This window comes from Panthera onca, chromosome E2 (genome assembly GCF_046562875.1).
Source record: "Panthera onca isolate mPanOnc1 chromosome E2, mPanOnc1 haplotype 2, whole genome shotgun sequence".
Taxonomy (NCBI): domain Eukaryota; kingdom Metazoa; phylum Chordata; class Mammalia; order Carnivora; family Felidae; genus Panthera; species Panthera onca.
Genome location: NC_138353.1, coordinates 18,876,553 through 18,904,438, shown reverse-complemented (window position 1 = coordinate 18,904,438; position 27,886 = coordinate 18,876,553). Strand labels below are relative to the sequence as shown.

General features: G+C 44.0%; 1 protein-coding gene across 4 annotated transcripts in view; it reads left to right on the top strand.

The window, feature by feature from the left end:
- Positions 1 to 7,831: 7,831 nt before the first annotated feature.
- GARRE1 (granule associated Rac and RHOG effector 1) overlaps positions 7,832 to 27,886 on the top strand; it is an 83,997-nt gene continuing 63,942 nt past the window's right edge. Inside the window, exons 1-2 of one of the 4 annotated variants that reach the window (XM_060650939.2) lie at positions 7,845 to 7,910; positions 25,520 to 25,573. The gene's annotated coding sequence lies outside the window, so the exon portion shown is untranslated. Of the gene's footprint in view, positions 7,911 to 13,999; positions 14,463 to 25,519; positions 25,574 to 27,886 lie in introns of those variants that run through there. The other 3 variants (XM_060650941.2, XM_060650940.2, XM_060650942.2) reach the window with 3 other exon arrangements.

Here is a 27,886-nt window from a genome sequence, read left to right as displayed (position 1 = left end):
GAGTATGAGATGAACATTGTCTAAGCTCACTGTCCAGAAAGGGCAAAACTTACAGTTTTGTGGGCATAAAGACTATGGGGAGATATACAGTTGAGGATTTCAGAGAAGACTTCCTGGAAGAGGAGGCCCACGAGGTCATGCTTTAAAGAGCTCTGCCACCAGAGGCCTGTTCTGGGTGAGGGCCAAACTTGTGACCGGTTCTGGACTCGTGGTGCTCTTGGATTTGCCCATGACTGTGACTGTGTAGATGTGGAAAACAGCTTGAATTGCTAATTTTATGAGATCACAGGTAATCTCATTTCTTCTTACTGACCTGATCAGCTTCTGTGTGAGGTGATGTAGTACTTTCAGGGTTTCTCCATATATTTTAAGGCCACCTGGCTCCCTTTCAATCAGCCCAATCTCCTTGGTGATTCTAGTAGGAAGCTCGGAGCTATGGCAAGTCAAAAGTGGCTTTTAGTTTCATCAGCTCCCTCTTATGGTGTTCACTGGGTAGCTCAGAACTGGATGCTCTTGCACCCTCATTTGGAGCAGTGTAGACTGATGAGGCTTCATTGTTTTGCCCTTTACCAGCAATGTTTCATGGAAGTGAAATCATTGTAGGTTAAGAGCCAAATCTTAGTGTATAAACTCAGCCTTTCCCCAAGTATTTCTAATGACTTAGCTTAAAAATATATTTGGTTCTGCCCAGCTTTGCCCCTATATGGAAGGCATGAGTACTTGGCAGCTTGCGGGTTAGGGTTAAGGTTAGGCGCAACACTGCCAGGCAGTGAGAAGGCTGGGGGGTCTGGGCTCTGGGCCCATCTCTCCCAGTGGAGTGAGTGGGGGCAGCAGGAGGAGAAAACCCCTCTTGCCTTTCGTCACTCAAACACACTGCTCTCTGACCTGGCTGGAACATCTGCTTCCCCGAATTGCACATGGGAGGCAGCCAGCTATCTGATGCTTATGTGGCCCTGCCCTCCAGCACCTACATCTGCCATGAGTTGAGTAGCCCAGACCTCTTTGGAAGGGAGTCTGGGTTCTGTGACCAGTCCCCAAGGTCTCACAGGTTGCCATCACCACTAGAAATTAAGCCAGTGGCAGTTTACTGCTCCTGCTTGCTAACAGTTGAAGAAGACCCAATTGAAATGCTCTAACCAGACTGTAACTGGGGATAACCACATGTAAAGATCTCTACGTGGAGCCATACAGCAACTTCAGAGTTGTCAGGTTGGAGGAATCTGGCACCGTGTTTTGAAGAAATGAAAACCCAGCTCCCGAGACTCTCCTTCCCACTGTGTGAGGGAGCAGACAAGCCACAGGATAGCAGTCTGTAAGTTACTCCCGGGCATCAGGACAGCTGCCAAGGACAGCCATTCTAGTGGCCACAGTGTTCTTTTTGTTAGGGCTAATAAATCCCCTCTTGTTTCCGTGACAAGGAGTTGGGGTTATTACGTTTTGATAACCAAAAGAAAGTCACCCGCACTCAGGAAAGGGGACAGAGTTCTGCTTTCTTCAGCCAGATGGACCCGAGAAGGTCTCTCATTCCCCTCAATCTTGGCCCCTGGTGGGTTTACAAATCTGAGGGGGATGCTCATAAATTTAATTGTTCAGAACTCCCAACAAGTGTTCAAGTCCGTACTTTTTACGAGGCCACGGAGTTGACTGCAACTATTCACTTGCAATTCCTGAGAGACACATCTTGCCAGACGAGAACCAAGCAGAGACCTTCTGAGCTAGGGCAGTGCCCGTGGCCAGGTCCATATACTGGAACCTGAGGAGAGTAAGGCCTTGGTTCTGTCAGCTATGAAATGGACTGGAGCTGCCCCTGGCTTTCAGGATGACTTGACCTGAAGGCCACAGCACCTATGGCTTCACCAATACCAGAGCCTTGCCTTGTTCCCACCCCAGCACACCTTCCTTTCCTGCCCATAAGCCCTTGGACCCCTGGAAGTCTGTAGGGCCTGGGATATATCCCTTTCCACTGTGTAGACCTTCACGGCTGATCACTGTGGTGGGCTTAGCCTCTAGGGTGGTCCCTAGTCTATCCAGCTGCTCTCCCTAACACCTCTTCCACATAATCTGGACACCTCTGTTTCACCAAACCCCAAAGAGCCCCCAGGAAGTCCCCCAGCAGCTCCTCCTGCCTGTATCTTCCATGTTCCCTGAGGTGGTACCAGGTATTCTGTCCTGCCTACAGGGGAAGGAGCCTGGACTCCTGGGGTCCAGCCCACCCATCAGGTTTCTCCCAGGCCCCTGGCCAGCCCCAACCCCTCAGAACAATGAAAGGCAACCTGGGATCTTAGAGGTGGGGGTGAGACAGCAGCAGATGGCTCTTCCTGGTAAGGGCCTCTTGGCCACAGTACAACCATTTCCAGCCAGTGAAGAAAGGACAACAGGATGCTCAGATGCTTACACACAGGGGAAAGGGAGGAGTGAGCAATGACTTCCTCAGGGAGGCAATCCAGAGACTGGGGGAGAAGTTTCCCCTTTAACACATGACTCACACTGCCCTTACCCCCTTTCCTGCCTGGGCCACGCCACTCAAGCTAGACTGGACTGGCCTTGCCACAGCCTCTCTCCATGCCCAGCAGCAGACAGCCAGTTGCTCTGTGTCCAGAACGTCTGGCCAGCCCTCTCCAGACTCGCTTCCCAATCCTGTGGATTCTGGAATGCAATTACCCTTCCTGGGGCTCACAGCCCATATTGCAGCTTTCACACTCTGCCCAGGGGAGACCAGTAAGGTAGAGGAGCAAAGGTACCCTTTCCAAACCAACGCCATTGCTCCTGCCCCACCTCCAAAACTTGGCTGTGACAACTCCTTCCCTGAAGGCTCTTCTTTCAGACATGCCCACTAAAACTAACATGTGAAAGCCCAGCCTGGGAGCCCTGGCTTCTGCCATGAAGAATACACAAGCCAACAGTAATAATTTTGGCTGCTTAAAAAAAAATCAGTTCTCATTCCTCATGAGCCCCTCTGTGTGGATGTTTGTATTCTGCAGCCTTTCACATTAGGAATGTGAAGCCTTCATAAAAAGCTAGCCATAGCAAATCTGCTTTTCTCTCTCTCAGTGAAGGGGGAGGCATCTCATGCCAAGGTCAAGGTGCATCTCGCCCATCTCACTAATGCAGAGCTGTTCTGTCACTGAGGAGCTCCTGAAGTCTCATTCTGCTCATTTCCTGCAGTGAAGACCTCTGAGGTTCTCATCCCTTGCATGGGGTCTGGCTCCAACCAGCTGTGCCTCTAACCAGATACACAGGGGATCAGGTGATTCAGGGAGAGACCCTGCTCCCCAGCCTGGGCCTTCTTGGCCTCCTCAGTGGCAAACTGAGGTGTTAGTCTGGTGGTCTCTGGGGTGCCATCCTATCCCTATGTGCATGTTAAGGGTCCAATCACAGACCTCTCTGGAGAGCTGCAGGGTCACAGCTTCCCTCCCTGAAGACATGGGGACTCCAGGAGGGCCTGGCCTCCATCTCTAGACCCTGTGGACTCCACCCTCTTTTCTTGACACTCTAAGGGAGCTTGGAATAAAGAGGTGACACGACTTGACAGATATCTCAAATGTGTGTGATGGGTACATGGGTGTTTTTTTCCCTTCCTCTCCATATGTATGAGTGTTTGATGAATGCAAACAATAGTTCAGACCTCTAGGAGGTAGGTATGATAGCTGTAGATATACTATTCGCAAAGCAGATTTGATATGTGCACAGTGCAAAATATCCTCAGGTAAGCTTGAAAACCCCAAGACGGCCTAGTGCTCAGAGGCCACCAAAAGGGCCCCAAGGTTGGCAAGGTTCACACTGAGCCCAAATAAGAACTGCACAAATGAGCTGAAACTAATATAACACTGCATGTTAATGATACTTCAATAAAAAGAAAACAAAACAGAACTGCATGCATGGCTGAATGGGTCTCTAGAACCTCCTGGTCCTGGATTAAAGTCTATGGAAGGGGCCCAGGTATAAGTTGTTTCCGACACACTATCTGGGACCATGGGGGTTCAGAGTGAAGTGAGCAGCAGTAGTTAAGCACATGGGTCAGAGCCTGGCAAGTAGAGAGGGAGCCTCTTTCAAGTCCCATCCAATGTTTACCAAGTGCCTCCAGGCATAGCCACTGGAGCCTGGGGCCTGTCTCAGGAGCTAGGAGCACCTCCGAATGGTGGATGGGCTTGTTCTGAGATGGCAGGAACCACACTTGGCCACATAGAAGCCAGCCATCATCCCTGGTCCTTCTCCAGCCTACACAGGTAAGGTGACACCAGCACCCAGGGACACTTCCTCCAAACCAGCTGTCCTTTCCGCCTCACATGCTTCCTCTTCTCGCTTGAAAAAGCTTGGGATCCACGGCCCATCATGTCAGTAACACTTTTGGCTCTGTTACTCAACTGCCAGATGAATCCTTGCTTCACCTTCTTCACCTTTACCTGAAAGCTGCTGGGGCAAGTCACTTAACAGGAAAGAGGGCTCTACTCTGAATGGATAATTAGCAACCTGAAATAGATTCTCCATGCAATTTGTAAATTCTCCCAAATTTCTCCTTTCAACTCCCCTTTCTGCTTTCACACCTTTCCCGCTTTCCTCACACCTCTGTCCCCAAGCTTCCCTCTCTCTTTGCTGCAAAGCATTTTACATCCCCTCGAGCCTTTGCAGAACCTCACAAAATGACCATCATGTCTCTCCTGTATACTCAGCCTGTTTCTGTCAACTGGATCCTCCTCTCTGACATTGAAATGTGTGTAAATCTCTTCCACCTTATTTAAGAAAAAATGTTTTAATGTTTAATTAGAGCGTGTGCACGCACCTGGGTGCACATGAGGAGGGGCAGAGGGGGAGAGAGAGGATCCAAAGCAGGATCCATGCTGTCAGTTCAGAGCCCTACACAGGCTCGAACCCATGAACCATGAGATAACCACCTAAGCAGAATCAGGAGTCAGATGCTTAACCAACTGAACCACCCAGGCGCCCCTAACTCTCTTCCATTTTAAAAAACCAAACACCAGGGCACCCGGCTGGCTCAGTCAATGGATGCGACTCTTGATGCTAGGGTTCTGAGTTCACACCCCACGTCGGGCATAGAGCTTACTTAAAAAAAAAAAAAAAAAAAAAAAAAAAGTCACCAAAAAGCCTCCCTTCAATCTAAACTCACCTTCAGCTCCTACCCACAGCTTCAATGAACCTAAGCTCCAATGACATCTCCAGCTGCAGACCCTCCATCCCCAGTTGCCTCCTCAGTGCATCCTCCTTGATGTCATGTTTACAGTGGAACTCATGGCCTTCTTTCTGTCTTCGAGACTTTCCAGCACTGTGTCACCACTACAGTGGTTCATCCCAGAGACTCGGGAGAAATCTAGGATTCCGTTCTCTTCCTGACCCTCCATATCCATTTCATCAGTGACTTCCATCTGCTTTGTTCCCCACTGCCACTACCTCAGTCTGTGAGTGGCTTTCCACATGAGGTTCACATACCCACGGGTATAAGAAAGCATCTACTAGAGTACAGGAAGAAAATGTCAGAACTTCTATATAGATTTTCTTTTTAATCCTTTAAAATTATTTATGTTTCATAATGTAAATAGTATGTTAGTAGTGTAGTGGATATATATAGGCATTCCTTGGCATATTCCAGATTTGGTCCCAGACCACTGTAAAAAAGCTAATAATGCAATAAAGTGAGTCAAGTGAATTTTTTGGTTTTCCAGTGCATATAAAAGTTATGTTTAGGGGCGCCCGGGTGGCTCAGTCAGTTAAGTGTCTGACTTCAGCTCAGGTCATGATCTCACAGTTTGTGGGTTCGAGCCCCGCGTGGGCTCTGTGCTGTCAGTCCAGAGCCTGGAGCCTGCTCTTGATTCTATGTCTCCCTCTCTTTTTGCCCCTCCCCTGCTCACACTCTCTCTCTCAAAAATAAACATTAAAGTTCTTTTTAAGTTTTGTTTACAATAATACTGTAGTCTGTTAAGTGTGCAACAGCATTATGTCTAAGAAAACAATGTACAGGGGTGCCTGGGTGGCTCAGTCTGTTGAGCGTCCGACCTCGGCTCAGGTCATGATCTCGCAGTTTGTGGGTTCAAGCCCCACGTCAGACTCTGTGCTGGCAGCTCAGAGCCTGGAGCCTGCTTCAGATTCTGTGTCTCCCTCTGTCTCTCTGCCTGCTCCCCCACTCACACTCTGTCTCTTTCTCCTTCAAAAATAAACATTAAAAAAAAAAAGAAAACAATGTACATACCTTAATTTAAAAATACTGTATTGCTAAAAAATGCTAAGCATCATCTGCGTTTTCACTGAATCATAATCACTAATCATAGATTATCATAACAAATACAATAATAATGCAAAAACATGAAATATTGGGAGAATTGCCAAAAGTGCACAGAGATACAGAGTGAACAAATACTGTTAGAAAAAATAATGCCAATAACTAGCTCAATGCAGAGTTGCCACAAACCTACAAATTGTAAAAAATGCTGGATCTGAAAAGTGCAATAAAGGGAAGCATATTAGAATGAGGTATTTTTGTATGTATTAATGAAATCTAGATAGTAGTCAAACTTTTGCTGATAGAAGTTCAAGAACAATAAGAAAAATGTGGAGGCCCTGATCTATATCAGAATTGTTTTTTGCTTGGACAATTGAAATAGTTTCCTGATAGCTAGCTATCTAAAATATACATACAATTCACAATTTTAACCATTTTTAATTGTATGGTTTTGGGGTGGTTGTGCACTATCACCACATCCATCTCCAGTAGTTTTCATCTTCCGAAACTGAAACTCTATACCCGTTAAATATAAACTCCCCATGCTCCCCTCGCCCCATTCCCTGGCAACTACCATTCTACTTCCTGTCTCTACGAGTTGCTTATTCTAGGTATCTCCTATAAGTAGAATTATAAAATATTTGTCCTTTTGTGAGTGGCTTATTAGCATAATGCTTCATGGTTCATACATTTGTAGCATGTCAGAATTTCCTTCCTTTTTAAGGCTGAATAGTATTCCATTGCATGGATATACCACATTTTATCTACTCATCCATCAAATAACACTTGGGCTGCCTCCACCTTTTTGACTATTATGAAAAAGGCTGCTATGAACATGGGTGTAGAAATCTACATCCCCTTTTGCCTCCCCCTCTATAGTCCTTCTCTGCAACTGTAGTCCAGGCAATCCCTTTAAACGCACAAGCATGGTAAAATCATCCCTCGCTTTAAATTTACTAGTTTCCCACTGCTCTCAGTCAAAATCTTACTATCCTAGTTTCTCGAACACACATTGAAGACACCTGCTGTTTCTTCTGCCCTAACATGCTTTCCTCTCTGCTTCTCTAAGTTGTTTCTTCCTTCTCTCCTTTAGGGCCTCAACTCCTGTTCTATTTCCTGGGCAAATAATTCCCTGATCACCCTCCTACACTAGGTCAGGGAACTCTCCCCCTCCCTCTTTCACTTTCCCCTCCTACCACTTGTCACAATTGGCACTATCTCATCGTGCGTATTTGTGGCAATTTTATTGTGTTTCCACTAGAGAATAAACCAATGAGAGTGAGGGCATTACCCTGTTCCTACAGTGCCTGTCAGGACGTGGCATCCAGTAAGCACTCATTATTTGAGTAATCTATTTCAATAATAAGTCTGTGAGGACGTAGCTAACCCATCCCGCCCACAGGCCAAGCCACAGTGGAGGATAGGGGTGGCCCTGCAGGCTCTGGCCGACTGTCTTTAGCCCCCACCCTAGCCGTCCCACAGGGAGGTCCTCGGTGCCTGGGGTAGGAAGCTCAGGGCCGCCCCCTCCCGGCTCGCGCAGCGGGGATCGGCTCCGAGTCCCCGGGTCCGCCTCCACTCCGGCGTCCGCCTGGGGCGGGGGCGGGGCCGGCCTGGAGACGTCACTTCCGGTGTACACAGCCGGTCCGGGCGGTGTGCTGGGGGCCGGGGCGCGTCGCAGGTGAGGAACGGGCGCGAGCGGGCACTCCGTGGCGCAGGCGGGCGGGCTGGTGGGTGGCCGGTGGGCTGCGGGCCGGGACTGGCGACTGGACGAGCTCGCGGACAGCCGCTCCGCTCGGGGCCGCGGGGCGCGGGGCCGTGGGCTCCCGCCCCTTGCCCGTCCGCTGTGGAGGACGCCGGGCTCTGGGGGCGCTGGCCGGGCGGACGGAAGCCCGGAGGGGCCTCATGGCTCGTGCCCGGGACGGGGGGCGCCGGGGTACTCCGCAGACGCTGGACGGGAGGGGCGGGGGGCGCTCCCTCGGGCCCCCGGGGCCGGGGAGGTCGGGCTGGCGCCGGCGCCCGTTCCCGGAAGCCGGCGGAGCGGTCCGCGGAGGCACGGCGGCCTGTGGGCGTCCGGGGTCCGCCGAGACTGGCTGGGGACGCGGCCCTCACGCCGCCCCGCGGCTGCCTGGCCGGCTGCGCGCACCTTCGCGGCCGTGCGGGGCCACCGAGGGACACGATTTTCCGGCCCCGCGGAGCCTGCTGGCGCAGTCGGGCCGGGGGAGGTTCTGCGGGGACCCGGCAGGGCTGGGGGCTGAAGGGACCCACGCCTGTGGGGCGAGTGCAGGGTCAGGGGTGTGTCTTCCTGCTCCGCGCGGTGCGAGCAAAGAAGCACGCCTGGTTGGCATGATAAGAATTCTGTTCATACTCCTCACAAAATTTGCCAGGTGAACACTCAGGTTGGGGGACCCCCATTTGAAAAATGCTTGTTCCCGCACCGTCACCCCCATTATAAAAGCAATTCATTCTCCTCACATTCAAGACAACACAAAAAGTGTTGTGACAATACTTTTTCAAATGACAGTCATCCGCCAGCCTGCCACTCAGTGACGATCATTGCTAACATTTTGGTTATGTCAGTAAATACAACGCATTTCACTTGTATTGTCACTTCTGTGGACTTGATTGCACACCGTAATTTAAAGCCCTGCTGGTACATAGGTAGATTGTTCCCAGTTGGTCACATCACAAGATAATTTTGTCCAAAGGAATCGTCTGATTGGTTTAGGATAAATTTACAAATGAGGTCAAAGGTAACCTTCTTGTAAAAAATCGGTTATATTTGTTTCCTTTATTGACAAGTTGGAAAAATTCTGCTCCGTCCCGGTGTTATAAAAACTTCCATTCATTTTGCTTCTCATTTCATGGTTTTATTATGATTATTTTTTAAATTTCGGTTTAAAAATTGCTACTCAAAATTTCGTTTTGGTGTGAGATAGAAAATATTTTCCAAATGGTTAGTTGACCCAATTTTATTGAATAAGCTATGACTGCCATTTTATCATATTTTAGATCTGAAGTTCTCAGTATGTGTTTATAAGACACTACTCACAAATTTGATATGTAGATTTTGTGAAGACCGTTTTTAAATTTCGTTCACAGTATCTTTTCTTTTTTCTTAATAATTTTCCTTTACAAGGCTAGGAAATATTTCGTGTTTGGGTGTGGTTTTTTTTTTTTTCTTTTCTTTTTCTCTTTAAAAATGAAAAGTTTAGTTTATTGTTTCATTGCTTTCTTGCTGACAGGATAACAAACTCCATATGAAGAGTTCAGGTTTGTTGTGGCAACTTTTCAGTCTGGCATTTGAGATTCTAATCTTCCTCTATTTTTGCACACGAATACGTAGGTTAGCATTGGAGACCAAGATAGAAAAGCTCTCAGATTCCCTTGGCAAGCCTTGATTTTTCAATCTAAAATTATCTCTGGATTTTTGGAAGACAGCATGTTTTAAGCATCCTTTAAAAAAGAAATTTAAACAAGTTGCATATGATTCTGCTGAAATCTTACTAAATGTTTATTCTATTTCAATCCCGGAGCCTAATACACCAGAAGCTTTATGTCAAGTGGTGCTTCCAAGACTGTAGGAAAATAATCATATGTAAGAGCTAGTCGGCTGGGGCATCCCATGGGTTGGGTGCCCAGTCTCTTTCTTTCCCTCCTGAGACTTCGTCCTTAGTGGAAAATGATGACCTTCCTCTCTGGACAAAGAATGTTGGTTTGAATAAGGAATAGCTTTACTTTGGAGTTATGGTGGGGCCGGGGAAGGGGGGGGGGGGGGTGCCTTTTTCTCTTAGTATAAGTTCACTAAGAGCCTGAATGAGTGAGGGGTTGTGTTTCAAATGTGTTTATTTCTATTGAAACTGCTCTTGAGGCCCAATCGATAGATGCAGTGGCTGCTGCTTACTCATTTCCCTTGACCTTGACCATAAATATTTGGCATGGTAAGCCAGATTTTCTTGCTGTTGTCAGTCTCCTCTTGGTTGACCTTTTTGACTTGGAGCTATTGTAGTCCTTTTCTTAAACTTTGTGACTGTGGTTTTTCACTTGTCTTTGTTGGTGCTCGTCCCACATCTGTCTATGAGCATTTTCCAAGGCCTAGCTTCATGCCTCTACCTCTTTTCCCCCAAAACAGTGCTTCTTTGCACTCATCCAGTATGAGATATAGGCAGAGAACCACTTCACCCCCTCACTCCTGTCTCCATACATTGACCCCAACTCAGACTTTACTGCAAGTCATTTCCGTACCTCCAACAGACCCCTGGTCATGTTCTCCAGTCTGTGCTTTCTCCAGGTGAGGGAGCCCTTCACTGCTTCCCAAGGTGGCCTGTCTTTCATGACTGTAAGGACCTATCTCATTCCATTTTCCTTCTTGATTGGAGTTGTATTTGCGGTTTGCTTTCTGTCCCTTTAACATGATTTAGATTTTGTATGTTTACTCTTAGGGACTTCAGACATAATCTGGTCCCACCCTGGATGAGAAAGATGAGACCCAGTGCTTTTATTGATTAATTTAGTCAACTCACATTTATGAAGTACTCACAGTGTGGGCCAGTTACTGTTGTGGAAAATTGGAATACAGAGCTGAAAGGCACAGCCTGAACAAGAAGGCCAAATAAGCAATTGCCATAAAGTGTCATAAGTGCCTAGAAGTGGGGGACACATGATAAGCTCCACCAGGTTTCAGAGATCTTGCCTGTCCTGTTCACTGCTATTATCTCCAGGACCTAGAACACAGTGTTCTGGGAACAATCAAGTGTTTGTTGAACGAATCAGTGATCATCTGTGAATGAAATGAGAATAAAAGAGCTGTCTATAGAAAAGATGTAAACCAAGAGACATTTTTGTAAGTGTAGTTTGGAGAATTTCAGGGAAAACTTTAAGTTCAACCAAAATGACCCAGCTATAACCCCAAGAAGGCATGATTGGAATGTGTTTGTAGCCAGAATTGCTTAAACTTAATTTTGTATCCTCAGAAGAAAGACTGCATTTCTAGGAGAGGGTTGGGATGCTGTCTGTGGAAATTGGGGTGGTGAATCCAAGAGAGGAATTTGGTGATATGTCTGTAGGACTGCCTGGGGACTCTGGCCAGAGGAGCTGTGTGCAGTCCTTCAGTGAGCCATCAAGCAGATGGGTGCATCTCTGTTGATGCCCCTACCCAGGAGAATCTTTCCCTTCCTTTGCTTCCATTCTCCTGATACCTTCTGATTAGAACATGGCTTCACATGGAGATTTCCTGCCAACGAGAGATTATGAATGGCTGAGAGCTCCATATGCAGACTGCTTGGATCAGATCCTGGTCTTGGGGTGCTGGCTAATCTCTGTTTGCCCTTCTGTAGAATGGGGATAATAGTAGTACTTTCCTTTTTGCTGCCTGGCATCTGGTAAGTGCTCAGTAAATATTAGCTTTCATGGGTATTTATAAATTTAGTAACTAGCCCTCTGGTTCATACATAGTCATCTTTGAGTTTAGGTGACCTGAATCAGTTGCCCTGGACCAGCTTGCTCCTGGGTGCACTGACAAAACCTAGAACCAAAAGGGGTAGCCATGATAGATACAATTTTCCCAAACCGTTCCTCCAGAGAATCCACCTGCAGTTGTCAGGGAAGATTCCCTGGAGGATGGGCTTGAGCTGCATACTGTGGGAGAACGTTAGTTCGGCACACAGTGAGGGGAAAGGACTTTTAGGGAGGGCCATGACAGGCACAAAGGTGTAGAGGTGAGCAGGCTGAGGTATGTGAGCTATAGAGTTTTAGGGTAAAGGGTAGGCAGGTACGAATAAGGAAGTAGAGGGAAATGAGATTGGAGAGGAAAGTGGAGCCAGCTCTTGAAGAAACAATTAAGAACAATATGTAACTTATTGGGCACTAACAATGTGTCAGGTATTATGTTAATCCCTTAGACTCACTGTGGTAGCCAGGTTTGGTGCCATGTGTCTTGTGTATATTACCTTGTTTAGTCTTTACAACAACCCCATGAAGTAGAGAGGTATATTACAGGAGAAGTAACATGTGGAAGGTCAGCTGGTTGGTCTCTGCCTGGTGGGTGATTCAGTCTGCACATCTCTGCAAGGCTAACACTTGGTATCTTTTGTACATTTAAAAGCCTTTCTGACTCATGTATTTCCTGATGAAGTCCACGCCCATCAAGATCCTCTGACTTTATGAACCGTCTTGGGTTAAAATGTGAAAATATGTGTATCTTAGCATTGAATAAAAAAGGGTGCAGGTGCAGATATGCATCAAGCTTGGAGAAATGCCATTCAGTGAAAAAGGCAAGATGCAGAACACTGTATATGGGCCCATTTGTGTAAAAAAAAAAAAAAAAAAAAAAAAAAAAAAGAGAGAGAGAGAGGTACACATGAAATGTTTTGTTTTTTGTTTTTCTAAGTAGGCTTCATGTCCAGCACGGAGCCCAACATGGGGCTTGAACTCATAAGCCTGAGATCAAGACCTGAGCTGAGATCAAGAGTTGGATTCTTAACTAACTGAACCATCCAGGCGCCCCATGAAATAGGTTTCTAAGTGTAGAAAAAAATTCCTGGAATGATAGAAAAGAAACAGTGGTTGCCTTTGGGATGAAGCCCAAGAAATCTAGGCTGTTAGACTGAACTAGCTTTTTCTCACATACTCTTTTGTGTGATTTCCTTTTCACTGTATATGTGTATTATATTTTCAATTAAAAGTTAAAGCAAATTTTTAAATGTTTGCCATGTATGTAGCAGTCATTAAGAGGGGGAATGTAGCATAGATGTTGAGAACAAGGACTCTATCCAGACTGCTTGGGTTCCGTTCCTGCCTCTGCCACTTACTAGTCATTAATCTCTAAGTCACACAGCCTCTGTTTTCCCCATTTTACCCTGTCTGAAAATGGGAGAGGCAGCATTAGCTATCTCCCGGAGTTACAGTGAGGTGTAAATGAGTCAGTACTTGTGAAGTCCTTAGAACAGTTCCTGATCGATGTGTTTGGTGGTGGTGGTGGTGGTGGTAGTGGTGGTGGTGGTGTGGCCTTGTAGCCTTGTACTGTGCACTGCGGTGCATGTGAAGATGGGGCCAGCCTGTTGCTGCGCACTTGCAGTTCATGCAGAAAGGGAAGCTAACAAAAAGCGATGGCAGTGGAGGCTGCAGGAGCTCACGACAGGCTCTGGGAACTGAAGGGGCCCAGGATGGTTTCATCCAAACAGTGGATCTTAAATATGGGCAACTGCTAGAAAAAGTGAAATGAGAGAAAAGGGAACACAGGGACTTGTTTCAAGGGTGATCTGTGCCCTAGACAGACAGAGAAATGAGACAGGCAAGAGGCTGAAGGGAGCCTAAAATTGGGATATAGCGTGTGATGGCAGGTCGTCATTATATGGCAGAGTTTTTCTTAGCAGGTATAAAATAATGATATGATTTATAAATGACATCCTAGGCTTGATGAAATGTACCTTGATCTTTGAAATGGCCATGATGTAGATGTTCCTGTGTAATTTATTTAATGAATCCCGTAATGCAGAATACGTGGGCTACTTCCAGGTGGATGCCTGTGGACAGTGCTGCCAGTGACTGTCTTGGATACAGGCCTCTACATTTACTGAGTCTGTTTCTAGGATTCATTCCTAGATGCTGTCACTTTTTTTTTTTTTTTAACTGTTTGACTATGTCCCTTGTGTCTGGGCCACAGTCTGATATGTGCTTTTTCAAATTGGTAGTTGCAAAGAGTATTAATGGGATAGTTTTTTGAGTGCAGAATTAGATCTAGATATTACCTGGAAAAAAAATCTAAATTTTCATTTTAGAAATAATTTTGGGATTAGGTACTAGCAAGATGGTAATTACGATGGGGAACCTGGGAATCCCAGAGTCTTCCCCTACCCCACCCCCCAGGTCCTAGAGGTGGATGCCTGAGAACTGGCAGAGGAGAGCTGGCCCGGCTCCCAGACTCAAGTGCTGCAGGTTGCGGTAACCTGGGCAGGGAAGTCAAAAGTGGTCCCTCTCTCGTGCTCCCAAAGACCTGTCCTGCCCCTGAGTCTCAGAGTAGCAGAGAATGCAGCCACATCCCTGTGCTTCATAATGTGAGGCAGTCCCCCTCTTCAGCCTTGTCCTGGCTCATCTTCCTTCAGCTAGGGGCCGAAGGGGAGGGAGTGGTGAGCAGGGAAATGGGAGGAGCCTTGACCTTCCTTCTGAAGGACACAGGGCAGCCCTCTTAGTTTGTTGCCAGGACTTTGAGAGTTGGGGTCAGAGCAGCAGGAAGGTAAGTACTATTTTTGAAAAATATTGTAACTGTGGTATTTTGAGGAGCAAAAGTTTGCTTTTTTCACTGACAGTAGGGCAGTATGAAGAATTTCACCAGAAGATAAAATGCTTCTTTCTGACTGGTGCCCAGACTGGTGCCGAGCGGATAGCTGCAGTTCCTGAGTGAGACTCAAGCTGTGCCAGGTACTGTGGTTTATGGATTTAGGCCTCCCCACTGGACTGAAGAAACTGAGGCACAGAGTTCAAAGAAACTGAGGCGTAGATTAGTAAGTGCCATTCACTCAACTGGTAATTACTGAGAACAAAGATGCATATCTAGGTCAGTCTGACTCCCAGACCCATAGCGATAACGACTTGCGCTTTGTCAGTGCCTGTTTCCAGGAAATCTCTTTGTATTGGAGCATCTTACCTACAAGGTAAAAGCATGAGCTTTTTCTCCCATTAGGTTGGAAGCTCCTCAAGAACAGGAATTGTGTCTGTTTCATTCATCACTGTATCCCCAGTGCCTGGAGCGGTGTCGTGCACATAGTAGGGCCTCAGTAAATGCTCGAGTATGTGAGGGCTCATGGCCTGGAGAAGTGGCAGAGCCTGGAAGTCAGTCTGGTGGTAAGCCACTGCAGGCCTGCTCTAGCGCTGTCTTCCCTGCCTGGGGAGAATGGGAGGGATGGAGAGGAGGCTTCTTAAATGTCCTCACTCCTAATTATTTGACCTGCTGGGATTTTGTGAGGTAGAATGGGGTCCCTCTGCCTTCACTCTGACTTGTGGTTCTTTTTGAGAGTTGGGAAGGCTTGCTGGGTGTGCAGAATTGAAGGCAGTGTTCCCAGCTTGGAGGCAGGAGCTGGGTAATTGTCCACTGATAAAATTTTTCAAGGGTGCCTTAAATTTTCAGAAACGGTCCTGAATCTGAAGCATATTTATCTAACATTTGTGTAATTCCTCTCCATAGTAAGAGAAATAATTTATAGATTACAGTTTGGTTTACCCATTTGTATATGAGTTTCTTGATAAATACTTGTTTTTCCCCATTTGAGGTTAATTTTAAATAGGTTCCACAGTGCAGATTGTTAAGAATGAGTAGCACTATTAAGTTTTCTTAAATCACTTTCTAATGGGCACATCAATTTTCATTAGTTCAACTTGCTTTTATGTTAGGAAACTTTGCGAATAACAGCTGCTAAAACTAGGCTCAAACAGAGCTGAGTGTTGATCAAGGCTTTTTCACGTAATATACTAATAAAAATAAACTAGAGGTTTTTAATAGATGTAGATTTGGGGGACCATTTTAACAATTTGGGTTCAAAAAATTACATCAGTGCTTGTGTTTTTTAAAAAATGATTGACTTTAGTCAACTATACTTCAGTTTAGAAAAAAGATGGACTTTAGGTCATTCTCCTTGACTTATACCCGAATTTCTGTCATGGGCAAAATTTGTTGTTGTGAATGTTTTCATAGTGCTCAGCTGCATTTGATGTGAAAAAATTTTTTTCAATACTTTTTATTTAAAAAAATTATTTAATGTTTATTTATTTTGAGAGAGAGCACGTGCAAGCAGGGTAGGGGCAGAGGGATATGTAGAGAGAATCCCCAAGCGGGCTCAGCGCTGCCAGCATGGAGCCAGATGCTGGACTCAAACTCATGAACCGTGAGTCATGACCTGAGTCAAAATCAAGAGTTGGTCGCTTAACCGACTGAGCCACCCAGGTGCCCCTGATGTGAAAAATTTTAATGGCCCCAAACCATTTTAGTTTATAAATAAAAACCTGGTGTTACCTGAGCAGACTTTCTCTCAGAAGTTTCAGAGCTAACTTTATTTATCCTTTGGTGATGTGTGGTAGTTATTTGTAGATAAACCTTTTCTTGGCAAGGCTTTGCCAGCTGCCCCCACCCCCTGCTTTTCCTTCTTTTGAAGACTTCTGTTGAATAAAGTTTTTTTGGCTCAGAGTGTTCCTCTAATAAAATTCTTTCAAAATTTCTATCCTTGTTTTGTTTTAAAGGCAACAGCTTTTGAGTTACTCTTTTGATTTTATAAGACTAAACACAAGTCTTAGGATACAGTAGGTTGATTTATTACGAAAAAATTCAGTACCTAGCTAGATCTCTCCTCATGAGGACCCATAATGGATTTTTTTTCCCATTAAATTTTCACCATTTTTCTTGGTATGAAACTGAATATATGGTGATTACCATCCATTTCATTGACTTTTCTACTTATTGATATGCTGTTTACAAAAATAAATTAGTCTTGGGGCGCCTGGGTGCCTCAGTTGGTTGAGTGTCCAACTCTTGGTTTCGACTCAAGTCATGATCTCACAGTTCATGGGATCAAGCCCCGTGTCAGCTCTGTGCTAACAGTGCTGAGTCAGTGTGGGATTTTCTCTCTCTCTCTCTCCCCCTCTCTCTGCCTCTCCTGCACTCTCTTTCTCAAAATTAATAAATAAACTTAAAAAAAATAAACTAGTCTTTGATCTTCCTTTCTCTCCCCACCCCCAAAATACCCTCAATTTAAACAAAATTGCCCTTCATCTATATGACTATGTAACACATTTGGCCTTTTTTTTTTTTTATTTTTTATTTTGCCTGTGCTATTTTGAAACTGAATTTCAACTCTGTTGACTTTATGGTTAGAAAATTTTTTTCTTCTGCTTAAATTATCAGTTGTTTGTAGATTACTAAATAAAAAAAGCTCTTCAGACCCACTAATGACAACTTGCTTTGTTATTGTAGAGGAATGTCCTGTTTTGTGGTGATAAATGTTACAGTGTTACAGAGCAAGTGTCAGGACAGGAGACAGTCAGACATCACGTGTGGAGACAGTTAGTTCCCCTCTTAGACCAGAAGCTCCTTGACCTCAGGCACTGATATCCTGGGTTCCTGGAACACTCAGGCACCATTCACAGGGTTCAAGGTGTTGCTGTGGGATGGGTATAGTAACATCTTTATTTTAACTATTGTAAATTCGAACATTGATTAGAGTTTCTATTTAGTAGGGGTTTTTTTTTTTCTATGTCCTTGAGTTTTCATAGCTCACTTTAGGATACATGAACTTCGGATTTTGTCAACTGATCAGTTATTCAGTAAGTTTTTGTTTTGCATTAACAGTAGTTTTAGTAGTCATTTCTTGAACAGAAAAAAAAATAATCTTGGCCTCCTTAAAACTTTTTCACTGACATGTTTTACTCCGATAGAACTTTAATGTTTCCGGAGTTTTTGCATGATTCTTTAAATTAACATTCTTTAACTAATTAACATTAGTTCCATGGAAACTGTGTTCGTATAATAGGCTAGTGTTCAGTTTTGCACATATTTTTATTTGGGGGCAGTCTCCTGGGCACAGAAATAATCTGGGCTTGGTGGACCCAGAAGTGTCACTTCCTTTGCTCTGGCTTTGGCTCTCCATGCCTGCCTTTCCATTTTGATGTTTTAATGATACCCTCCCTGCTCAGTGATTTGTGTTCAGGAAGCTAGGCAGTGATTACTTTTGTTTCTGCTTTGCGAACTTCCTCCCCCACTTCCTATTTTTACCGAGCAACTACAGGAAATGAGGCAGCTCCTGGCTGGCTGCTGCTAAGCACTGATTTGGGGTGGCAGAGGACAAGGCCTTAGGGCCTGAACCATTTAAAACATTTTCCACCTTAGTCTTTTCGCTACCTCTTTCCTGTAGGAATCACAGGAACCTGATTTTATGATTGGGTTGAGATGATGACGAGTCCTCCTTACCCTTGGTGTGGTGTGGTGTTGCTCAGTAGGAGGGCAGGGCTTCTGTGCAGTAGGTGAGAGGTTTTCTCCATTATAACAGTAGGAGCGGGACGTCGTGGCCTAGCTGCTGTCCTGGGTGAACAGTCTGGCAGAAGCAGAGGATAGGCTGAAGGGACCTGTTCCAAGTAAGGCTGGAAAGGTGGGTTCTGGTCACTTAGTGGGAGCCTTGACTGGCAGGCTCGGAGGGGACTAAAGAGCCCTGTCTGCTCTTTGAGATCTTTGAAGAGTGCCTCAGCCTTTGTGGTATTCTCCTTCCCCTGAACTCATAATGGTGTTTGCTTTTTAAGCCACTGTTTAGCATTTACCACTTGTTTTCCCATGATAACTCTTACTGTATTGTGGACCTGTGATAGCTTAACTTATGTAGGAAGTGTGTATCCTCTTCCCAGAGAGAAGTAACTTTTTACACATTAGGTAACTTGAACACGGAAGGTGGACATCTTGGGTTGGGTAATTGTCTTTGGATGAACGAGGGAGATGCCCTGTGCATCATAGGATAGTTAGCATTTCTGGCCTCTACCCCCTAGCACTTGCCCCAGTTGTGATGACCAAAAAATGTTTCCAGACATTGCCAAATGTCCCCTGAGGTGGGTGCATGTGTGTGTATGTGTGTGAAGTATCCTCTCCTCCACTTGTTGAGAACCACTGTGTTAAAGGATTGAATGCTGACTTCTACTTTTGTAAAATGGAATAAAATACAATGTTGGGTTCCAACGCTGAGGTACATCTTCCCTTCTGCGTACTTCAGTTGAAAGAGCTGGGTCTGAACATCTGACAGCTTGGCTTCTGGTCCTCACGGCAAGCATTCTCTCTCAGTCCTGTCTTGCTTGCTCCAGAAGACTACTGCATGTATAAAGAAGAAAATGAGAGGCATTTAGAGGCTACTGCATGTAGCAGTAACAATAGCTAACATTTATGGAGCAGTTGCTGTAGACCAGGTGAACAGAATTGGTGGGATTGAATGTAAGGGATAGAAAGCAAAGGGACCAGGACAGGGCCCACGTAGGGCAACATCTTGGGTTTAGGCTCATGGTTGGAGGTGCCTTTAACCAAGACAGTAAATACAGCAAGAGGAGCAGGGAGTGGAAGGATGACTAAGTATAGTTTGAAGGACCTGAGGAGATGTCTCATGGGTCTAGTCCTGGGAGGGAAGGAGGGAGGGAGAGAGGGGTCTTGACCAGAGTTGAATGTGGGTGGTGTCATCAAGAATAGATATGGGTATGATCTCCTAAAGAGAAATCTCTTTACTTTTCATTACTCCAGCTCAACTTCCTGTCACTTCCAAGACTACAGCTTTAAGCCATATTCTCTAAGAGTGATAAACAGAATGTTGCCATCTAGATATTTGACAGAGGTGGGATAGTGCGGTGGAGAGCTCCGCCTCTGGCAGCAGACGGCCAGGCCCCAAACCCAGTTCTCTTGGTGACTCCTACCTTAGCCACGTGGCAAGAACTTGAAAAACTCACTTAACCTCTTTAGATGCTTCACCTACCTCACAGGGTCATGGAGAGAATTAAATTAGATAATAACATGTAAAGTGCATAGCACAAAGCCTAGTATTGAATACCCACTTGGTTCATGTCAGCTGTTTTTATTTTAGGGTTCTAGCAAGGATTAAATGAGATTATGTAGCTAAGGCATGGTTTAATGCTTGACAGATTGTCGGCGCTTGATAAATGGTTTGTTTTGTTGAGGAGTGCTTGTGTGAACATGACATGTCATCAGTAGTTTTGTTTTTGTTTTTTGTTTTTTGTTTTTTAAGCAGAGCCTTATTTCTAGCACTTAACCACTGCCTCTGTGGGCAGCAACACTGACTGTATAAAAATCACCATTAAATAAATACTGAGGATGTACTCATCATTCATCAAATACCTGTTGAATGTTTGCAGTGTACTTAGCACTCTTGAATATCTTGAATGAGCTCCATGATCCCGAGCGTTGGAGGTGGTAGGGAAACACGCAAACTGGTAGTGTGATGCAGTATGTTAAATACAGTAAAGATAATGCTAAGACGTGGCCAAAAACAGTGTGGTACAGTAGCACACAGAGGGACTCCTAGCTCACTTTTTGCCAAGGTGGCTTCCCAGAGGAGGTGATTTCTAAGTTAGACATCCAAGAGAAGTGAGAATAAACCAGGAGAGCTTTCCAGGCAGAGGGAACTGAGCACGTAGATGGTAAGAGGGAAGATGGCACAAGCAAGACCTGGACAGTGGTGGGCAGTGGGGTGGTGGAAGACAGCTGGGAAGCGTTGTGGACAGCCGTAAGTGATGTTAAGCAGCAGAGTAGATAATTAAATTGGCTCTAAAACAATGACACAGCAACCAGAATGGAGCCGTCCAGGAGTTTGGAAGGAGGCTCCTGTGTAATTCCAGCAAGAGGAAAAGAAGATCAGAACTCTGGATCGCCAATAAAGATTGAAGAGAAAAGACTTGAGAGCTATTAAGGAGGCAGGAAGGGTACGACTAAATGATTAAGTGGCTGTAGAGGGGAGTGAGGAGTAGAGGATAGCACCCAGGCGTCTGGCTCACAGGTAGAGATGGTGGATCCAGTAGGTAGGCGGCGATGACGTTCACTAAGACAGGAAAGGAGCAATGGAAGACGGGGAGGGTTGTTTGTGGGCACTTGATTTGAGGACCTGTCCGGAAGGTTGTTGAATATTTGGGATCAGGAGCACAGGAGAAAGATCTGGGCTAGAGAGATGGATTTGGGGATCCTCCCAGGGAGAATATGTTGATAATAGAAACAGACAAGGCACAGCATAGAACTCTGGGGGAACCATAGTGCTTCAGGTCTGTCAGGGGACGAGTGGCTCAAAGAGGCCACTAAGAATGGCCAGGGGGACAAGAGTGGAGCTTAGGAGAGCTAACATCTCCTCAGTCAGCATTGCCTCACTCTTCTTAGTGTGATAACAGATAAGGGGAGCCAAAAAAGTAGAGTCCTAGGACTCAGAGAACAAAGAACTAAATCTTTCGGGCATTTTCTCTTGCCTGGATAGATATTTTAAATTCATGAATGTTGAGAATAAAATTCTTCAAAGCATTTTTCTGGAGCGCATTTCTAAATATGGCTTGTGTCATTCTGAACTGACAAAGAGCATGGAAATGATTGGGCTTTGAACTTCACAGACAATAACTTCACTAATCTCCCTGAAGAATTTCCTGTGGCGTCTCCACATTATCAAGGGTAGATTTAGATTTACATTGTTACAGACTGGAGAGGAGAGAAAATATTCTGTATTTTTTTCTTTGAAGAGGGAATTGTTTATGGAGTGGTTCATGTTTTTTTTTTTTTTCTTTTATAACAGCTTTATTGAAATATAACTCACATACTCTATAATTCATCCATTTAAAATATATGATTCAGTGATTTTTAGTACATTCAGAATTCTACAGCCACCACCATAATCAATTTTAGAATGTTTTTATCACTCTAAAAAGAAACCCTGTACCCATTAGCATTCATTCCTTATTCTTCTCATCCCCCAGCCCTAGGCAACCATTAATCTACTTTCTGTTTCAATGGATCTGCCTATCCTGGATGTTTCATATTAATGCAGTCCTGTAGTATGTGGCCTTTTGTGTCTGTCTTCTTTCACTTAGCATAACGTTTTCAAGGCACATACGTGTTGTAGCGTGTATCAATGTTTCATTCCTTTTTATGCCTGAATAATATCCCATTGGATGGCTGCTAAATTACGTCTTCTTTGTTCATTCATCAGTTGATAGACATTTGGGTTGTCCCCACGTTTTTACGATTATGAATAGTAAACTTCATATACAGGTTTTTTGCCTAGACATGTTTTTCATTTCTCTTAGGTGTATACGTAGGTGTGGAATTGCTCGGTTATGTGGTAATTCTATTTTTAACCTTTTGAAGTACTGCCAGACTGCTTTCCAGAGTATCTGCACCATTTTACATTCCCACAAGCAGTATATGAGGAGTCCAGTTTCTCCACATCCTCACCAGCACTTGGTATTGTCTGTCTTTTTTATGAAAGCCATCTCAGTTGCTGTGAAGTGGTATCATGGTTTTAACTTGCATTTCCCTGATAGCTAATGATGCTGAGCATCTTTTTGTATGCTTATTGGCCATTTATATATCTTTTTCGAAAGGTTCATCTATGCTTGATCATTAATTTTGGCAAGTAAATCAAGTTGCAAAACCTGACACTGAAGAACAGATGAACATATTTGACAACAGAAATTAGGTGTGCATGCGTGTGCGTGCACGTAGTGAAAGATGCTGTAAACAGATATAAAAGATAAAGGACAGGCTCCCCAGAGAAATCACCAGCACTGTACTCTCCACCCACCTGTCCTCTTCACTCTCCACCTGAGCTTGAGAAACAGAGTGTTTGATGATCCTGTTACCTAGCTGTGACTTTGGAAGTAGGGACCATGATCTCTGCCTTCTTCCCTGTAGCACTTAAGTACCCAGATACTGCCACCACTGCAGGTTTCTGTAGAACAGTGGCCTGACAAGTTAGAGAAGTAGCTTGCCACGTGGATGAACATGTTGAACCATGTATCAGAATTTCCTTCCTTTTTAGGCTTAATGATATCCCATTTTATGGTGGTACCAAATTTTGTTTACACTCATCCATTGATGGACATTCGTCTTATTTCCACCTTTTAGCTGTTATGAATAATGCTGCTATAAACGTCGGCGTACAAACATCTGTTCAAGTTCTTGCTTTCACTTCTTTTGTTGTGTATATATCAAGAAGTGAAATTGTTGGATCTTATGGTAATTATACATTTAATTTTTTGAGGCACCATTGTACTGTTTCCACAGCGACAGTACCGTTTTATATACCCACTGGTGATGCCCAGGGTTCCAATTTTTCAATATCCTTGAGAACATGTTATTTTCTGTGTGGTTTTTTTCTTTTTATAATAGCCACCCTAATGGATTTGTGGTGGTATGTCATTGTGGTTTTGATTTGCAGTTTCCTGATGATCAGTAATGTTGAGCATCTTTTCATGTGTTTGTTAGCCATTTGTTTATTTCTAGTCACGTCCTTTGCCCGTATTAAAACTGGATTGTTTGGTTTGGGGTTTTTGTTTTTGTTTCTGTTTTGTTTTTTATTTTGAGTTGTATGTAGATCTTATATATCCTGGATATTAATCCCCTTTCAGAGGTATAATTTACATACATTTTCTCTCATTCTGTGGGTTGCCTTTTCACTCTGTTGATAGTGTCCTTTGGTGCACAATAGTTTTAATTTTGATGAGTTCAGTTTGTCTGTTTTTTTCTTTTGTTGCCTATGCTTCGGTGTTTTATCCAGGAAGTCATTGCCAAGTCCAAGCTCATTAATTTTTATATATTTAATGAATTTTGCTCTAGGAGAGTATGCATTTATTTATTTAGTATGCTTAAATTGTCCCATTATTGGCCATTAATACAGCTTATTCTTCAGGTTGAGTCTGAGTCCTTTTGACAGGAGTCACATTAGAAGAATTCCTTGCTGCCTGGCCTGATAAGAATTCCTGGCTTATCTTTTTTGTTTCTGACCCCAGATCTAGAATCAGCCATTTCTTTAAGGAGCTCTGGTTTTGGGGGTGGGAAATAGTATTAGGGACATTCATTACAACTGAGATGTGAATCCTTCTAGGTCTTTTTAGTAAAGTAAACATGTACATTTTGGAAAGAAAAAGGTAAATCATGATTTCAGGCTAATATCTCAAAATCAGATGAATCGTTAAAGGATTTTTGTTTCTTTGATTTTATATTTGTGTCTGTTCTCCTTCGTTGGCAGTAACACCAAAGAGTTACAGTAAAAATACTGTTTTCAACTTGAAATAATCCTTCTCTGTGTGGTTATGCCACACTGTTTGATAGTTTAGGTTAATTTTTCTGTTTTTTTTTTTATTTTTATTTTTAGGGATTGTTTTCTTTTTGATTTACCTTTCTTTTTTTAGTTGTACAAAATATTTACTTAGTCCTAAAGATAAAACTATAAAGCAAGGTAGATTGAGAGAATGAATGGCTTTTCTTCCATGCCCTTGTTTACTCTGTACCACATAGTAACATTTTTATTGGTTTTTGATTTATTCTTCTATTGCTTACTTTAAAATATATAAGCAAATGTGTGTGCATATCTCCTGCACCCTACTCCACTCTCATTTTATTTTTCCCTTGTTTTTCATCTTAGCAATCATATTTCTTATTTTCAAGAATTCTTCCTCTGCCTCCTTTATGGTTTGCTTGCTTTTGTTTTAAGGGTGCATTATCTGATATCTCTCTAAGGATACCAGTTAAACTTTCTTTTCAGGGACAAAATCTATGTTTCTTCTGGAGTCCAATCTGCTTTTCATCCTAGGTGTCCTTTTGTGTCCTCTGGTTGTTAGGGGTTTTTTGGTTTTTGTGTTTGTTTTTCATTTTTGTTTTTTTAAGTCTACTGTCTGATGATCCTTATCAGTGAAGAACTGGGTTGATGATATATATATATATATATATAGGTAATTGAGAAAAGGTTCCTGTTTTTCCAGCAGTCCTTTTGCCATAGGAGGAGTTAGCTGATTAAGTGACCAACCATCAGAAGTATGGAGATCAAGTTGATGAACCTATTTCCCACTCCTTACTTCTGTACCTGCTGACTCAAAGCCAGGTGTTTATACAGCTCCTCCAGGAAAAAAGGCTCTGTCCCTCTGCCCGCCTTTGGCTCTGCGTGTTCTGGGAAGTGTTTAGCTCGGCTGTGGTCTGTTGTATCATATAATTCCCTCTGCCTTCTCTTCATCTTCTGGAAAGTGGCCAGCATTTAAATAGACTATATCCCTCAGCCCTACTCATCACTGTTATGTTGTGATTCCCTTGTCAATGTCTTTATGGTTACTTCATTAGGATTTGGGGCCAGTGGGAAGGTAAGTATGTGTGCCTGTTTATTTAGCCCGTCATTCTGAAGTGAAGCCACTTTGTGCCATACCGTTGCAGACAACAGGACTGCTTTTCACTCCCATTTTCTCTGCTGGCTAATGACTGAAATGGATTTATAATTATTCTCTGTATTCCCAAATCATAGCTATCACATCGTTGAAACATGTGATGCCTCCTGCCCTAGGATACATAGATTTCTACTTAGTTCCGGGGTTGGGACCTTTCCAGGACCTTTGTCTGTACTTTTCTCCAGACGAACAGAGATAACAAGGCCTGCCTACTCTCACTTATTGTATGGGAATGACAATAACAACTTCATCATTTAGTGCTCAGTATGTGCCAGGTGTCATTCTATGTGCTTTATGTGTATAAACTCATTTAACTTCATAACAGTAGTTACTGTTATTATCCCTATCTTACAGATGATGAAACTGAGGCACAGAGAGGTTAAAGAACTTGCCAAGGTCACATAGCTGGTAAGTGGCAGAGCCAGGATCCCACCCAGTTAGTCGGTCCCTAAGGTCACTCTCTTATCCACTGTACTCTCTATAAAGGGAAGCTTTTCAGATTTTCTCAGGCTGACCAAACCATTTTTGATATCCATTAGGAGTATAAGAAAACTCTTTTTATACTTGTCTAGTTTCAAGCATGTTCTTTGTTATTGTTTGAAATAGAAATTGCTGATGACTTTGATTGCAGAAAGGAAGGTTTTAAACGACATAATCAGGTCTGGGTTCAATTTTAATCTATTGAGAATTTAGCAAACTACTGTGGTGTTGAAAAAACGTGACTTATCTACTAAAATGTCCTCTTCAGCTATGTGTTTGTAAATCTTGGGCATCATTAAAGCTTATGAATAAAATACTTAAATCTTACAGGTCTTGGCTACAACTGACTACTGAGGTCTTTCACAATGTATATTGACTTCCACAATGCATATGAATAATGGATTCATAAGTGATTAATATTTTCCCAGTGAAAATTTTTTGTAAGAAAATACAGAAATGTCCTGAAATAGATTGAACATATTTTAGCCCTTCAGGCAGATAAATATGGGGTGAAAGCATTAGAAAAACATTAAGCGTTGAGAAGAATTTTATGTAAACAATAACAAAAGAGATATATCCAGGTGCTTCTGTGCATGTCTGTGTGCATTTTATACTTTTTATCGTGGAAATGTTCAGTCATACACAGCAGTAGAGCAAATGGTTGATGGATCTCAGGTACCCATCACCCGTCCAACAGTATTTTGTCAGGGGATGTTATCACCGCCGTGAAGACAACTCCTTAAATGGATGTCACCACCTTTCCTGCTTCTTAGCTCTTGGCAAAATCCTGTTTGAAAACGATAGAACCTGAGTGTTATTTCAATTCCATCATATTTCCTTGAATTCAACACTGTCTAGTTTTATTATAGCAAAGATCAGCACAGGAACAAACAGATCTGTTAAGAAAAGTAAAAGCCAGTTTTCATCTTCTTAAGGGGCTTGTGTGTTCTCTCTGCCTGGGGAAGAACCCACCTGACTGTGGGACTTAAGTGGTCTTGTTAGAAGGGATTATACACACAGGTTCTCACTGAGGCACGGGGAGTACAGAGGGCAGGTGGTTCTTCACCTGGGGCTCCAATTCCAAAACTGAAGGGAGACCTCAGTGTTTTGGATATGTGTTTGACTAGGAGTGTTTTTTCATCAGTTTCTCAAAAGAGTCTATGACCTTTCCCGCGCCCCCCCGCCCCCCCCCACCCCCCCCCCCCGATCTTCCACTCCCCAACTCCACATACATATACACAACACAGAACCATGTCCCGGAGCAGCCCATGTGGGAATCACCTGGCATCTGGAAAGCATCTTTGAGGACTCTGTGTTACCAAACAGCCTCTCCTGTGTGGGATCAGAATTGCGTCCACCACCTAGTCAGAACTACACAACACCCAGCAAGGCTGGGTTGTCAGCCATGGCTGATGGTAACGCTTACCCAATATTCCATATGGGCCCCTACATTTCCCAGCCTCTCTTGTCATTACATTGGTACCATGTGACTAATTCTAGTCAAAGGGCCATGAGGGGAAGTGATGTGTGTTGCTTCCAGTGGGAAGTAGTGAAGAGTAGGTCTGAGTTCCTTTTTTTGTGCTGAGATGACTGGAAAACACAAGTTCTTTTTTTTTTTTTTTTTTACCGTTTATTTATTTTTGAGACAGAGACAGAGCATGAACGGGGGAGGGTCAGAGAGAGGGAGACACAGAATCCGAAACAGGCTCCAGGCTCTGAGCAGTCAGCACAGAGCCCGACGCGGGGCTTGAACTCACTGACTGCGAGATCATGACCTGAGCCGAAGTCGGCCGCTTAACCGACTGAGCCACCCAGGCGCCCCTGGAAAACACAAGTTCTGATCGTGTCACAACAAGTTGAAGAAGGGCTGCCAGACCCATGCTGAACTTCATGTGAGCAAGAAATAAATCTGTCCAGTTAAGCCACTTGTTTCAGGATTTGTTGCTACAGCATAGCTTAATCTGTCTGCCAGTCGGAATAGTTCAGAACAGAACATTTACATATGTGTTCGGAGCTCTGAGAATCCACACACCCAAGTTTGATCCCGGCGCTCTATGGTCTAGGGCAGCTGTTCAGCATCCTGGGATTTTCTTCCTCATCTGTAAATTGAAGGGCTTAAATTAGATGATCTTTATGGACCCTTTTGGCACCGACGTTTCTAGATTCTGGTTAGCAGCATTTAAGTACAGCTTTCTAATGAAGTACGAAAAGGAGACTAACACTGGCATTAAAGGTGTCCCT